The sequence below is a fragment of the Protopterus annectens genome, chromosome 9.part0 (genome assembly GCF_019279795.1).
Source record: "Protopterus annectens isolate FY-2018-M chromosome 9.part0, PAN1.0, whole genome shotgun sequence".
Lineage (NCBI taxonomy): Eukaryota > Metazoa > Chordata > Ceratodontiformes > Protopteridae > Protopterus > Protopterus annectens.
The window spans coordinates 1099125569-1099141483 of NC_056743.1; the positions used below are offsets into that span (position 1 = coordinate 1099125569).

The following is a 15915-nucleotide window of genomic DNA, read 5'->3' on the forward strand; positions in this document are numbered from 1 at the left end:
AGTTTTCATATTTCACAAAACTGCAAGATTTGTGGTCATCTGAGGAGAATCAGTTAAGTATAATAAATATAGAGTACAGATCACAGTTGCCTGCTGCTGCTTCCAGTCCATATTGATGCAGGCTTTCTTCCAGTTCAGTCACTCACTATACAATACAGCCTTCAGTGTGGGTGAGCTAAGGGTCAAAGGGCAACACTGTGAAATGGTATTCTACCATAGTGACTACAGCTAACATCTTTGGACTATACTGGGGGGTGAGGTGGCAAACCCAGAATTATAGAATTTAATGGGAAATATAGAGAGCCTGATCCGCCAGTTCCCTTTTGTTTTGCATCTGTACAAATTAGTTCTGCACTGCATTTCTACTGCATATTAGCCTTATACTTCATCTTATACTATCCCTACTTTGGAAAAGGTTACAAAAAGGTTACTTTTTTGCCTGCCACGTGCATTTGTGAATTTGTTTTTGTCATTCGTTATTAAAGTCTATTCCTTTGTTGCACAACCAATGAACTTTTATATATAATTGCTACAGTGCCCTTAGGTCTCATCTCTTGCCTCATATTGTACAGCCTTATTCATATCCAAACCTTTCTGGAACTTGATACTTTGTTGGAATTATTGATTTCTTTAAGTTATGAGACTGTCTTCTATCATGTATCCCCAGCCTATGTTTCCAAACATGTATGCAAATTAAGCTTTCAGAATCACTTTTTGCACAACTACTTATGAAGACACATCATAATTTTGGTAGTTGTCTGCTGGAACAGTTCCATACTGTTTATGTCATCACAGAGGCTGGAAGTCATTAAGTTTGGTGTTAAAGCCTTCTTTGAATTCCTTCTGTGGATTTGCCATTGGTTTTATGTGCGGCACTTTCTTCAGGTCTAGACTATGCATTGCCATATACCAGAGGTTACCAGACACACAACTTAACTAGTTTCAACTGATGGAGAATTCTATTGCTCTGTTACGCATTAGCGTATCTAGATGCCATCATATTATGCTAGTGTTACACATACTAGCATGGTTGCTATAAAACTTTATTCCTGGTTTATTTAGCCCTTCACAGCTTTGGTTCTCCTTATCATAGAGAACTTTTCAGCTAGTGCTGTCCGATTCACACTTCTTGTTCATTGAATCATGGGCTACTGGAGGTCTCTAGGGTCTACTCAATACATTTGGGACATGATCAGGGGCCACATCTCTGGAATGTTCTACCATAGTGGCTTAAGATGATCATGACATTTGACAATTGAAAGATCTTACTTAAAAAGTATGATGTAATGGGATCCTATCTCACCTACATTCATAACTGATGGGTTCGGAGCCGATCCATCGGCTCCAACTCGGCCACTATACAATAGAACAAAGTCTCTAATTGGCTGGGCTACCCCTTATCCCAGAATGCACCACGCCTGCTTCCCCAGATCTCGTTTGCCGCTTTTCAAGCTAGACGTGGTCTCGACTTGGCTGGAGCTAAGTGGTTTATTGTTACTTTTTGGTCTTTAGACCTAGGGGTTTCTTCACTAATTTAACAAACAGCTGTTTTAACAGCTTTACGTGTGTGTGTTATCTTTTTTCAGTGTAATTGAAATTTTATTGATTTGCCGGGCAAGGCCCGTTTAAGTTAGAGGGCCCTTGCCCTTATTTGTGCGTTAATGTGGTGATTTTTTGCTTATTATATTGTGTTTATCGTCCTACTGTACGTCCTGCTTTATCGGGTAAGCCCGTTTTTAGTTAGAGGGCTTCTGTCCGTTTGTTTTTTTCTGTAACTCGGGCCAGTCCCATTTTTGAGTCAAGGGCTCGAGCCCTACTTTAAGGTTATTGTTCTTGTTTGGATAAAAAGATAGTGGTGTGATACCATGTCTAAGGAGCAAAAGTCTGGTTTTAAAAAGTGCACCAAGTGCAACTACAAAATGTCTATTACTGATAGCCATGCTGTTTGTCTTTGGGACCGAAACATCTGCAGGAAACATGTAGTGTTTGTCATGCTTTTTCCTCTAGGGTCCTTCAAGAACGTAAAAATAAATTGATCCTTAAGGGCCTTATTAAGCCCTCCTTTGAGGAAGCTTTGGCTTCTCCCTCCTCTCCAGCTTCTAAAAAGAAAAGGTCGTCGGCTCCGACCAGTCCGTTGGAACCGACTTCCAAGAAGCATAGGTCGACCTCTTCTTCCTCGGCTCCAATGGCTTCGGAGCCTCAGGTGGAAGGGTCTGCCTCGATACCTCTTTCCTCGGCTCCATTGGTGTCGGAGCCGCAGGTTGGGGGATCGAGAGGCGAATCATCTGCTTCGGCTCCTTTGGTCTCGGAGCCGTTGGAGGTGTGCAGCTCAGACTCTCCCCCCTCAGCCCCGAAGGCCCCTTTGGCGCCGATACTTATACATACGGCTCCGGATCCGGTGCCGATAGTGTTGGAGCCGTTTTGGAGCCGGTCCCCTGGTCTATCAGAGCCGAGAGAGAAGTCGTCTCGGGCCCCATCTATTTCCTCTAAATCCTCCAGATTGTCTGATTCAGATTTGGACAGAGTTATCCAGAGGCTTTTCCAGTCCCCAGTTTTTGCAAAAATGGTCTTGGCTCCAGCCCATTCAGCTCCGGAGCCAATCCCCACTTCGGCACATCCGATTCCTCCTCCAACTTCCTCGGAGCCATTGGAGTTGGTGATGGTAGAGCGGAGCGGAGTTGTCCAGTCGTAACCGAGACTCCCTCGGAGCCTCTTGGTTCCGACCATCATTCCTACCCTGTCCTCAGCGTCGGGGTTCGGTGCCGGGACTTCCTCGGTTGGCGCCGAGGGGAACACTTTGGAACTAGTAGCTTTGGTGTCTAGTCTCCCCCTCGGAGCATCGGCCGCAGGGATTCCCGGTACCGTCGTGGTCTCTCAGCCGGTGTCCTCCGTAGAGTCTGGAGGTCCTGCTTTTGAGGCCATGAGGAGTGCGCTGGCCATGTCCTTGCCGGCTCAGCAGGTCTCTCCCTCACCGTCCCTAGACTTGGGAATGGGTGCTTCTGGTGTAATTCACCCCCATGACAGCGGGGCCCCAGAGCTTGAGGATACCCCCTTGGGGGGTTCCCTTCTCCCGGGGGGTCCTTCTGATTCTGCTTCAGATGAACCTCCAAGGAAAAAATTGTGCAAGAGGAAGCACGTTGACTCCCAGGATGAGTCTATCACATCAGATACTGACCTTGATGATGCGGAGGGGTCCCCTAAATCGTCCTCGGATGACGTCTCATTCTCAGATATCCTCGAGATCTTGAGGCAGGCGATTGGCAGTCCAAAACCCCTTCCGCAGAGGAGTCAGTTTTCCTCAAGGCTTTTGGGGCCCAGCCTTCCGCCTCCTGGGTGTCTCCACCCTTCGATGAATTGCTAGACTTAGTTTCTCGAAGGGTGTGGGAACACCCTGACTCTGTGGAACCAGTACCTGCCAGGCCTAACAAGTTTCTCTCAGCCCCGCCTGAAAAGGAATTTTTGTCTAAAGGAGTCGCAGTAGATGTGATGGTGGTGGCATCTGCCACTCAGCAGGACGTGGCAGAGGCTTCAACGTCTATCCACCCTCCTAATAAGAATTCCAGGAGCATGGATAGGTATGGGAAGCGTACCCTTTCTTCAGCGGCCTTTACCCTGCGGTTGCTGAATTATCTTTGTCATTTTACCAGGCTCCAAAGAGACCTCCTCAAAGAGTTGGGTGAGTCTCTTATGGGTAATCTTCCTGAGGCGTTAGCCCAAACTGTTGGCGCCCAGATGACTACCCTATCTTCGATAGTCAACTCGTCCATGAGGCTCATCTCATATGCGGCCGAAGGGGCGAGTAGAGCAGCGGGAACAGGCGTGGCTCTCAGAAGACACGCCTAGTTACGCTTGTGTTCCTTTGCAGAGGCCTTTAAGTCTTCCTTCACCGACGCCCCCTTTGATGGGTCCTCCTTGTTTGGACCCAAGGTGAAGGACACACTGACTCGATGCGAGCAGGAGGGCAAGACCTTGACTGCCGTGGGGGCCAGTTTTTCCGCTCCCTCTAGACCTTACCCCAAGGCCCAGAGAGGAGGGAAAATGTGGTTCAGAAAATCTCAAAGGTCTTTCCCTACTCCACCGAGTGATCCCCCCTCTAGAGGCAGGGGGGGATTCAGGAAGACGCCGCCCCAGAGGCGGCAGAGGCCCTCACAACTCTGGAGACCGCGATTCCTTTCGTGGTCCATCCTACATTCAACGTCCCTGAGACTTGGCCCGACTGCGCATCTCCAGAGCCAGTCGGGGGTCACTTTGCGGAACACCCACAGGCTTGGGAATCTATTACCAAGGATCAGTGGGTGCACCGAACCATAACCGGAGGCTATTTCATCCCTTTCATAAAACCCCCTCTTCCTATCAGGAAAATCCCGGATGTGCCATCCAGTCAGCGGGATCAAGCAGCGGTCGAGGTCTCAAAGCTGCTAAGAAAAGGAGTCATCCAGCCTGTCCCCGCAGACCAGATCGGATCAGGAATTTACTCAAGATTATTTTTGGTGCCAAAAAAGACAGGGGACTTAAGGCCCATTTTGGACCTCAAATCATTGAATCGCTTTGTAAAGAAATCCAAATTCCGAATGGTCACCCTTCAGTCCATTCTCCCGTTATTGGAGAAGGATGTCTGGATGTGCTCCATAGATCTCAAGGACGCTTACTATCACATCCTGATAAGTCAAGAGTCCAGGAGTTACTTACGCTTCCGCCTGGGAACCAGTCATTTCCAATTCCGAGCTCTGCCCTTTGGTCTCACCACAGCCCCCAGGGTGTTCACCAAGTGCCTGGCAGTAGTGACAGCTCACTTGAGAAGTCAAGGATTCCAAGTGTTTCCCTATCTAGACGACTGGCTCCTTACTGCCACCACCAAGCATCTATTAGTTCAGGTGCTTATGACCACAGTCAGTTTGGGTCATTCACTATGAATCACGTTCAATTGGAAAAAATCTGTGCTGCAGCCGTCTCAGCGTATTACCTTTATAGGCGCAGAGTTAGACACAAGAAAAATGCGGGCATTCTTGCCGATAGAAAGGATTCAGGTCCTGCAGTCTCAGGTTCAAACCTTGTTACCCAGATCACGAGTTCAGGCCAGATTGATTCTGCAGTTATTGGGCACAATGGCCTCAACCATTCTTCTAGTCCCCTTAGCCAGGCTGCACATGCGGGTGCTGCAATGGCTACTGTCGGTTCAATGGTCTTTTCAGGATCTCCCCTTGAACCATTTGGTCCAGATTACAGAAATTTGCTGTCGGGACCTACGTTGGTGGCTGCTTCGGTCCAACCTGGACCAGGGGCGACCCTTTGCCCTTCAGCCTCCTGTCGCCACGGTGACCACGGACGCCTCCCAGATAGGGTGGGGGGGGCATTATCTGGACAGGTCTGTCCAAGGTACGTGGCAGGCTCACGAAGCGCACTTGCATATCAATATCCTGGAAATGAGAGCGGTGCTACTGGTGTTGCAAGCACTTCATCATGTTCTTCCCCGGGGTACCATTGCGATCCTATCCGACAACATGTCGGTAGTCTGGTACATAAACAAGCAAGGCGGAACCAGGTCCTACCCTCTTTGCCGAGAGGCCATGAGAGTGTGGCATTGGGCGATTTCTACCCAGCGTTTCCTAGTGGCAAAGCACATTCCAGGAAAATCGAATGTGATTGCAGACAGGCTGAGCAGGACACTCCTGTTGCCCCACGAGTGGTCTCTCAACGACAGGGTGGCTGCAAACATTTTCGCCAAATGGGGCCTCCCTTGTTGCGACTTGTTTGCCAGCCCTCACAATGCAAAATGCAGGGAGTTCTTCACTCTGACTCCCTCTCAGGGGCAGATTCCCAGGGACGCTCTAGCTCACAGTTGGCCCTCCTGTCTACTTTACGCCTTCCCTCCGGTTCCCCTTCTCCCGAAGGTGATACAGAAGGCGATTTATCTAGGAGGCGACATGATTCTGATCGCTCCACACTGGCCTCGTCAGGTTTGGTTCCCCTTCCTTCTGAGGTATGCGGTGGAGGGCCCATGGCTTCTGGACCTGGTGCCCGACCTGTTAACTCATCAGTTGGGTCAGTCTCATCCATCCATCAGGTCCTTGAGGTTGGCCGCCTGGTTACTCCACTTCCAACCTTAGTCAGGGATAACTCTCTTTCTCCAGACGTTATCCACATTTTGTCCTCTTCTCACAAACCTTCCACTACTAAACTGTATTCCAGCAAGTGGAAGAGGTTTTCTGTTTGGGCCCAGCAACGAGGTATAGATCCCCTTACCGCCCCAGTACCTCAGGTTTTAGAATTCCTAGCTTCTTTGTTTTATTTGGGCTCTTCAGTTTCCACAGTCAAAGTCCAACTGGTGGCTATCTCTAATTTTCATGTCTCCTTTGAGCCTTCCTTAATGGCAAACAGGCTTTGCAAATCTTTCCTTAAAGGGGCGTGGCTCCTTGCCCCAATAGCCCATCCTGTGCCTCCTTGGGACCTGAATATGGTTCTAGCTTCTTTAACTGCCCGCCCTTTTGAACCAGCAGCTACTTGTGATATGAAATTTCTATCTTGGAAAACCGCCTTTTTGGTGGCAATAACCTCTGCCAAGCGGGTCTCAGAGCTTCAGGCCCTCTGTTCTAGTCCTCCTTATTTGACCTTTCACAAAGACAGAGTATCTCTCAAGTTAAATCCCTCTTTCTTACCCAAGGTAGCATCCCCCTTATGCATTCAACAATCCTTGGAGCTTCCTGTGTTTTTTCGCAAATTCTCCAATAACGCAGAATATATTTTCCATCAGTTGGATGTTCATTGACAACTGTGTTTTTACTTAAGTAGGACCAATCAGACACGAAAGTCAGATCAGCTGTTTGTGTCCTTTGCAGAAAATAGGTTGAGTCAACCGGTGGCTAAAACCACCATAGCCAAATGGATTAAAGATTGCATCTCCTTCATTTATTCACAGTCCAGCAAAGAGCTACCATTCCCAGTCAAGGCTCATTCTACCAGGGCAATGGCTACTTCTGTAGCATTCCACTCCAAGTTATCGATAGATGATATCTGTGCGGCCGCTACCTGGACTTCTCCGCACACTTTCATTTCTCATTACAAGATAGATGTGGCTTCTCGAGGTAGAGCTTCTTTTGGTTCCACAGTTCTCAGGAGTGTTTTCCAATGAGCCACCCGGGAGTTAGGTGCTAGGGATGCTGTCCCATCAGTTATGAATGTAGGCGAGATAGGATCCCATTACATCTTTTAGTTATGTACTTACCATAACTTTGGATGTATGGGATCCATCTCGCCTACATTCATACGTACCCGCCCTCCTTCCCCCTTCCCCCTTCCCATTGGATTTAGAGGAAATGTTGCTACTACTGAGTTCTTTCTCTTGAAGGACCTTAGTTTGTTACAGTTGCTGTTATGTTTTCTGTGTCTGGATGTAGGTATGAAAGTGAACAAACAAGATCTGGGGAAGCAGGCGTGGTGCATTCTGGGATAAGGGGTAGCCCAGCCAATTAGAGACTTCGTTCTGTTGTATAGTGGCCGAGTCGGAGCCGATGGATCGGCTCCGAACCCATCAGTTATGAATGTAGGCGAGATGGATCCCATACATCCAACGTTATGGTAAGTACATAACTAAAAGTTTTTGAACCTTTATGTGTCAATTTGCCTTATGTATTCTTCTTCTTCATGTACTGTTAGTTTATTGTTCCTTATTACAATGGTACTTAGATATAAGCACTTGAATACACATGAACCTGTACTTTGAATTCCTTATTGTCAGACCCATGACTATGGACTCACATTTTGTCACTCATAACTGTATTGCTTCTTTGAGATTGCTGACATTTGGAGATAAGTTTTCCCCTTCCAATGATGTTGCTTGACATCATATTTGGGATTTATAAATTCACAGGTGTCTGATCGGTACAAAGGAGCTTATCCCATGCAAAACTCTTTACTATTTTTTGTTTTTGGAAATGTTAATGATTAAGGTAATTGGTTTTATCACTTCATTGTAATGGAGTACAATTAAGTAGCCTTTAATCAACTGCCATTAACCCCTAAAAAATGCAGCAGAAGAGGAACTTTTTTGCAGCATCTTTTATCTTTAAGATTTTCATCAATACTGGTAAGGATTCAGATCTGTAATGTTTTGATTAAGCACTATACTGGTATGGACAGAAGACCAGCATGTGTTCTTGCTGTTTCCTGCACAATATATATATATATATATATATATATATATATATATATATATATATATATACATATGTATATATTTTGCTCTATTTTTGTTCCTCATTGTATTTCATTATTACTAGCCAGGCACCCTGGTGCCCCGTCACATGGGGTCTACCAGCTATCTCATTTATCCCCTGGACTATTCTGGTATTGCTGGGACTAGCGTGACTTTAGACGTCCAAGGGCTGGGCAAATCTTTGCATCCATCTGGGGGGATTCTTTGATATGACCTACCCACTTCCCCCTTCAATGCAAATGTAATGGTATGCCTGAGAGACAGGTGTGCAGTGGAGTTGTGTGCCATTTCATCCTGCCTCTGTAGCAGCTCAGTCACGTCTACACCCTTTTCCCTCTTGCCAGGCATGCCTTTCGACATACTGTCCTCTGCCATCTCTAGAGATTGACACAAAGACACTCTCCCACCCTGGGATAGTAATAAATATTCCTTCTGCTCTGTCAATTGTCCAAGCTGCTAACTGAACCCATATCAACTGGGCTACAGACAGGGCTTTATCCCTCTGCCACCAGATCATCATTTCCTGCACAACATTAAAATACTCATGTGCAAAACGTTCATAGTCAAAGGCATGTGGGGAGAAGACAGAAGGGCTACATAAAGGCTAAACCTAGATAAAGCCTCTTAAGCAGTATGGGCTTTTAGCTTGTCCACTATAAAGTACTCTGGGTCAGCATCTGTTTTACACAGGTCAATATTCTGCATAGCAACAACAAAGGTGCTGCTTTAAGTTTAAATCATTGTTGTATCAGGGTTAGTGGGTAGTCTTTAGTTGCTTTAGTGACACGTTTGTAATGTTATTTTGGGAGCTGTCAAAATGGAAGCTCCCTCCTCCGTAGAACTCCTGTATGGCTTATGTTCCTTTCCAGAATGAATTAGTGCCTCCTTAGCTTTTTATGTTTTTTATTTTGCCTGATTTTTCCCCTTTCTCCTACTTTTTTTCTCCCTCTTTTCTGACTGTATGTTTTATTTTTTTACATTAAGAAAGTCTCTTTTCCCTAAGAATGTCATGTTTAAAAAAAAACTGTTGGTCTGACATGAGAAAAAGGCTTTGGAATACTTAAGTTTGGTAAACTTGTTGAAGTTTTGATAAATATCACAAGACTCTGAATTGTGCTTGAGGTATAAATGGAAAAATGGGCAGTATGTGATTATCTTTATGAACTGTTTACCTACAGTAAACACAATTGTTGAATTTAGGCAGAGAAGAGCTTACTTTATTTCATATTATGCATTCATTCTTCAGATCAACATGATTTAGAAGACAACAAATGGTAATTAGAGTGAGGCACGACTCATTTAAGTGGCTCAGTGGTACTCAGATGGTGAGAAGAAGTGAAGAAAAGGTGGGTCAATGTAGTATGTCTGAGACTGTCTATCTGAATCAGTACTGTACAGTTACGAGACATGCATTAGTCCTTGCAGAAGACAAATAAAAAAAAAATCTGCTATAAAAAAGGGAACACAAGGTACAAAAATGTTATAATTTACTCAATATATTTTTATGTATTTCTTATTCCTTTGTTGACTGGTTTAGTCACACTAGGCTAACTCCCTGTTTTGCAGGGAAGACCCAAGGTGGTATTTATACTGCTAGAGGAAATTTGGCTAGTGCATTGGGAAACTGGTATTTATACTGCTAGAGGAAATTTGGCTAGTGCATTGGGGAACTTCTCATACTCATTTTGATAGGTACCATGGGATCTTTTACACCCACCTGGACTACCACCAACTCAAGCAGATGGGGCCTCAGTTTGACATCTCATTTGAAGGACAGCTAACTTAGAAGTGCAGCACCTCATTTATGTTGTACTTCAGTGTCAGCAGTCAATCTAGCAGGTGTGGGAATAGAACCCACAACCTCCTGCACCAAAGACAAGTGTGCTACCCATTGCACCCTCCTCCTAAATGGTTGCCATGCATTTCAGTGGCTATCCATTTGAGCTGTCAATCTGTCCTGGCAGTTATATTTACGCATATAATTTGAAGGCGTTGCAGTAATTGATTTGTAATAAATTAAACTTCTGCTTGGCAATTTGTGGTGGCTGCCACTGATCAACCTTTAAGTGCTGTGACTCTGAGTTTAAGGATAAACTGCCTGCTATATTCTTATGGTAGTGCCTTGCCAGAAGTCAGATTGTACTGTTGTGCTGAATTTAAAATAATCTTTACAGAAAATAGTTGTCAAATACAAACAAACTGACAAGGCATGACAGTAGGGCCATATTTGCCACAAACTGTACAGTACCGTACTTGGGGAAGGTAAACTGGGCTGACTGAAGGCATGCAAACCAAAGCTGCAAAAATAATGAAAGAAATGGAGGAACTGCTATATGAGGAAAAGCTCAGAAAGCTGGGATTCTGAAAGTATCTTATAACATTAAAAATTATCAAAATGAATTCAAATGGGTATATTATATACTTTATGGCAACAATAAATGTTCACACTACCAAGGCATGTGAAACAATAACAAAATAAATGTAGATGTGACTTCCATAATGCATGCATTGCTTATATGCTATCACTGTACATTCTGACAAAATGGCAGTACATATCTGTGGGGTATTACTATTTCAGACAGATTTAGAAGAACAATGCACTGAACACAATCATACCACTCAGATTTAGGACAACAATGTACTGAACACAACAATTATACCACACAGATTTATGACACCAACATATTGAATACAACAATCATAATTGATAATGAATTAGTATGCTATATATCACCTCCCTTCCATGTTGAGGCTTACATTCAATGCGAAAAGCAGAAGCACACATATTCAGATAACAATACTGTATATTTCAGGAGTTTAACAAGATTTCAGATTTACAAGTCATGCTGTTCATCACTTCATTTTTATTTCTGACATACCTTATGTGTAAATCTATTTTTTGAATATTTTTTAGCTTCAGCATTTAAAGAAACAACAGAAATCAATGTGTCATTTGCATAGAGTAGGGTTTCAACAACTACTCTGGGGAAGTGCTTAAAACATTAACAAAGACACAATTTTTACAGAAAAAAAATTGCCATTTACTGTTTTATATTTGAAATCAATTACTGAATAATGATAGAAGGCTAAACTAAAATTGCTTGATATAATATTTACTCTTGTCCATGTCATGGCTGAAAAGGGTCTGAGATGACAACTTAAGTTCACCAGTTAAGAGATAGATGGATGGTAGACAGACAGATAGATAAATAGATAGATAGATAGATAGATAGATAGATAGATAGATAGATAAGAAAAACACTGGTAGTTATTTATATTTAAGATGTCTTTCCATCTTGAGGAGGCATTCATAGTTTTGAGTAATCACACGAAAACTCATGAATGCAGAATAATATTAATTTGTGTTGTTGTCCATTTAGAGATCTTTGGATTAACAACATTCACTCGTAAATAAGAGGCGATGATACTAACTATGTTGAGGGTTATACACAAAATGTCATTGTATTTCCTCTTTTCTTCTTTAACTTCCCTCCCATTTAGAGGTGACACTGCCAACATGATCACTGCAACAGACTACCACACAGAATCGACCATATAACATTTGAGTCTCATACACATGAACAGATTTCAGCAGCATTAAACTCATTAACTATGAAAGATATAAACTTACTGCTGTAAAGCAATAATAATAAAAAATATTGCAGTCTGGTGTTACATGCGTTAGAAAGAGCTTTAAGTTATTCAAGTTCCCAGTTATGTCACTAATCCTATACTAATCACCCCATAAACAAGCAAATTACTGCAAAACAATGAATGCCAAGTTTAGTTACTATTCTAAACTGATGTGCAGCACATGCTAAACCCTCCCCTAAGCAAAGTTATCTTTGGATTCTTTTTTTAACTCCACTAAAGCTGACAACTGCAAACTGAATTATCTGATGTATACAGAACTTATTGGTTTGTTAAAAAACTTTGTGCCAGCTTGCTGTTTGGGATTGTCTCTGATGTCTGGCAGATACCATGATTTACTTCTTTGGATTATTTCTAAGTAAGTTACAGCTATAGGTGTATAAACTAACTTAGTCAATGCAATGATTCTTCATCACTTACTGTAGGCTTTGTATATGTTACACTACAAAAAAATAATTTACTCAGATATTTTTTTAATTACCAACTTAATTCAATAAAGTGATGTGGGGAAGCCAAAGTCTATTTGGCACTCAGAGGCACAAGGCAGTGAAACTAAACCTGAAGCGGCTACCTGTCCGTCGCAATGAATACTTTCATAATTGACAATTATGTTGAAAATACGCATTTTATAAAAACTGCTCTGCACTTCAGTGAAATCACCGATATTATACATTTTAATAGGCTTTGAGATGCTTCAGTTTGGACTGCTAAAACCATCATGTGCTTGAATAATCAAAGGTAGATAAGGTTTCTATAAAGGTATCGATAAAGGTATGTGGCTATTAATTCAGACTTGCGAAACAGAAATGCATCACAGTTTAATTGCTCAGTTGTGATTATATATAGAAAGCATAAAGAAAAAGAAACCGTTGTCTTCCGACCTACGACAAAGGGTACTTACGTATTATCGCAACCACATTTGTCACTGGCGGCTTGTTCCCCGATCCTGAAATATGTCCTGTAATGGTTTTAAAAAGTGACGTGGTGTATGTGTTTTAAATGGTACAGGCTGTTTTCAGGACTGTTATCGAAAACATATCCAAACCCCCTACTGTCGCTGTTTGTTTAGGCGGTGTACTGAGAGCATGTTGGTTACTGCAACTCCGCTCGATGAACGCTCCTTTTTTTCCTGCCAGCAAATGCAGGTCAAGTAATGGTTTACACTCACATTTGGCCATCAAAGTTGTGTCATTATTGTAGTGTGACTGGTACAGCACACTGTTTTACTTACTTTTACAGACATGTAGAGTGAAACGTAACATTCCCAGAAATTAAAAAAAAAACACTGGTTAGAAGAGGCAAAGTGACTGCTGAGCAAATCCCACCACAGAGAAACAGAAAGACATAGTGACAGCGATCAAGATCGTTGCAACAGTAATCCATGAAGAAGTACTACGTGGTTTTCACGGAACATGCCCGTGCCAGAAATCACAGCCTGCACTGTAAAAAGAAAATCACACCATGTCACATTTTATCATGACATTAACCCGATTTGTTGTAGGTACAGGACCTGTTCATTTCAGTTTCAGTAACCGGGAAGATGGCATGACATGCTGCCGCCGGCGGAGAAGTGCAACATGCATCGACAGCTTCAGTATTTTTTCTAATTTTTATTCATAACCCTGCATAAAAGACCCTACTTTTTTAAAGCAAACACATTGTCTCCCATTTTTTAAAGCATTACCGGTCACATTTCATTATCGGAAGCAACCGTTAGGAGCGCAAAAATGTGGTTGCGATAAGTTTTATTATGAAATACGAAGTATACATTTAACTCTTCTAATTCCTCCTGAAATTTGCCACACATCGCCACCTTGAAAACAGTGTCGCACTAGGAAACTTTTCTAGTGACATTTATCGTTGATAATGAAACATTATTTCCAAAGATAAGGGGTTATTCCTTTTCCTAATTTATCTAGGTTACCCGGACTTGAGTTGACACTTTTATAAATGTCCCAAGTAAGGATACTTCTTACTGAAACGTTTTGGTGGGTATCCCACTATGCAAAATATTTGTTTTCGATTTATATACATACACCCTCACGTGTCCAATTTTTCGCTGAATGTCCAGATTTTTTGCCTTATATTTTTTGGGCTGTCTTTCGCGTTTTTTCCTGGCAAATCATAGAGGATTGCAGTCACTTAATGATGACAGTCATTTGGATTTCAGGTTCCATATTCTTTATAAAAAGCATGCTGATGTAAAACTTGTTATTTTTGCAACTTTCCAAGTTGATAGGCGCAGTATTTAAAAAATTGCCCAGAACTTTGTCCCTTGTCCCCATTTTTTTTTATTTTGCCCCCCCCCCCCCCCCACCCCGATTCTAGCGCTAAGAGGTTCTGCGGTGTGTTTATAAACCAAAATAAAGAATCTCTGGTGCAGACGTTTCAGTCGTTTGTAGTTGTTTCGGATTTTGTATCACAATTTTCTGAAACATTTACAGAAATCTTAGAAAATATTTTTCGTCAAAACTATCAAGAAGTCATATAATTGTAGTGTACAAATCCGAAGAAACCTTCGACGAGGGCGAATACTAATTGCGCCGTCTTTTTCGAAGCACATTAGCTACAAACATTAATAACCATATAACTATTAGTAAATACCATTGTAAAATAATAGAGTCCCACAACGCTAGCTGACAAAAAGGAATGATTGTCCTTAATACTTTGTCACAGAATTGCCAGCGTACCTCTCAATCTCTTTGCGCGAGGAATCTGGACAAAGCCTAATGGGTAGACAAAGACCCCAAAATATGCGCAATTTTTAAATACAGCTTTTATAAACTTAAGTTCCTATATTAACAGGATTCCAATTAGTATACATTTTCTTAAGGATACAAGTCTGAAACTCAAATGCATGTCATTATTTAGTGACTTTAATCGTCAGTGATTTGCCAGAAAACCACACACTGTATGACGAAAAAACAAAAATATGAGGCAAAAATATAGAAATTATGCGGAAATCTGGGCAACTGAGAGAGAGGTATGATTGCCTGATTCATTACTTGACCTACATTTAGTTTGCCGCTTGTTGATACATGAGGCAGCGCAATAAATTGTGTTATATAATTGTTAAATGTCCCTGACTTTAACTCAAGTTTTACCTCTGTCTCTTAATCCTCCTAAAACTGGTGACTTTTGGAGGAAAAGGTGACGCGTTGTACTTAATAACGACAATAATAAGAGTTACGGACTTCTTTTACTTCAGAAAAATGTGCATTATTTCACACCAACTTGCCTAACTCCACATTTCACCTACCTGACAAATGTCCCTTACAGAACCCAGTTCAAATTCACCTCAACAGCAGAACCCTACTACGATATTCTGAAAAAACTACTGTTAAAAGTTACAAAATGCAGAAACAGCTTTGGAGACTCGTTATATTACGTCTCTAAAACGTGGGACTCAACCCCCTAAGAACATAACCACAACTAAGCCAGCGCAGCTCAAAAACCTGCTAAAGAGCCATATAAATGACAACTGGCAATGCTCACACCATGCTGAACTTATTTGAATGACTCCTCTCCACTTTCTCCCACACTGTTCTTCATTTTCCACTTTATCGCAGTTGTAAATTGAACTTTTGACAAAATAATTATGTTTTCAAATGTTATTTGACAAACATCATTGAGTTGCATTTCCATTGTATACAATGCTTATATGATCCGTATAATTGTGTCACTCTGTTAACTTTTATACTGTGTTACTATGTGTCCTTGTGCGATTTTACGTGAGCTTTTCTCTCCGGGCCTCCGCTGAAAATGGGCAACTAGCCCAGTTGGACTTCTCTGGTAAATAAATGCTAAACAAATAAATGGTGGTAACAAACCTCCATGTTCCGTCTTGCTCCTGGGACAGCCAAGCTAGGCAATTATTCTAGAAGGTTTCCTCTAGTTGCCAGTAATAAATAAACAAATAAAGCTAGGTGAGAAATGTGTAAATATAAGCAAAAAAAAAAAAAAAAAAAACATACACAGTCAGTGGCAAGAAAGGTGTATTTAGTAACGTGCAAGGAAAGCTGCACTCCAATTTCACCTTTCCTCAGCCGAAC

At 42.3% G+C, this 15915-nt stretch overlaps 1 long non-coding RNA gene across 4 annotated transcripts in view; it reads left to right on the forward strand.

The window, feature by feature from the left end:
• The window catches only part of LOC122811839, a 799357-nt gene that overhangs the window by 129179 nt on the left and 654263 nt on the right, over window positions 1-15915 (forward strand). The window contains exon 1 of one of the 4 annotated variants that reach the window (XR_006366300.1): window positions 15853-15915. This exon is cut by the window's right edge and continues 393 nt beyond it. The exons of the other annotated variants lie outside the window; for them this stretch is intronic. This is a non-coding gene — a long non-coding RNA (uncharacterized LOC122811839). Of the gene's footprint in view, window positions 1-15852 lie in introns of those variants that run through there. 4 annotated transcript variants of the gene reach the window in all.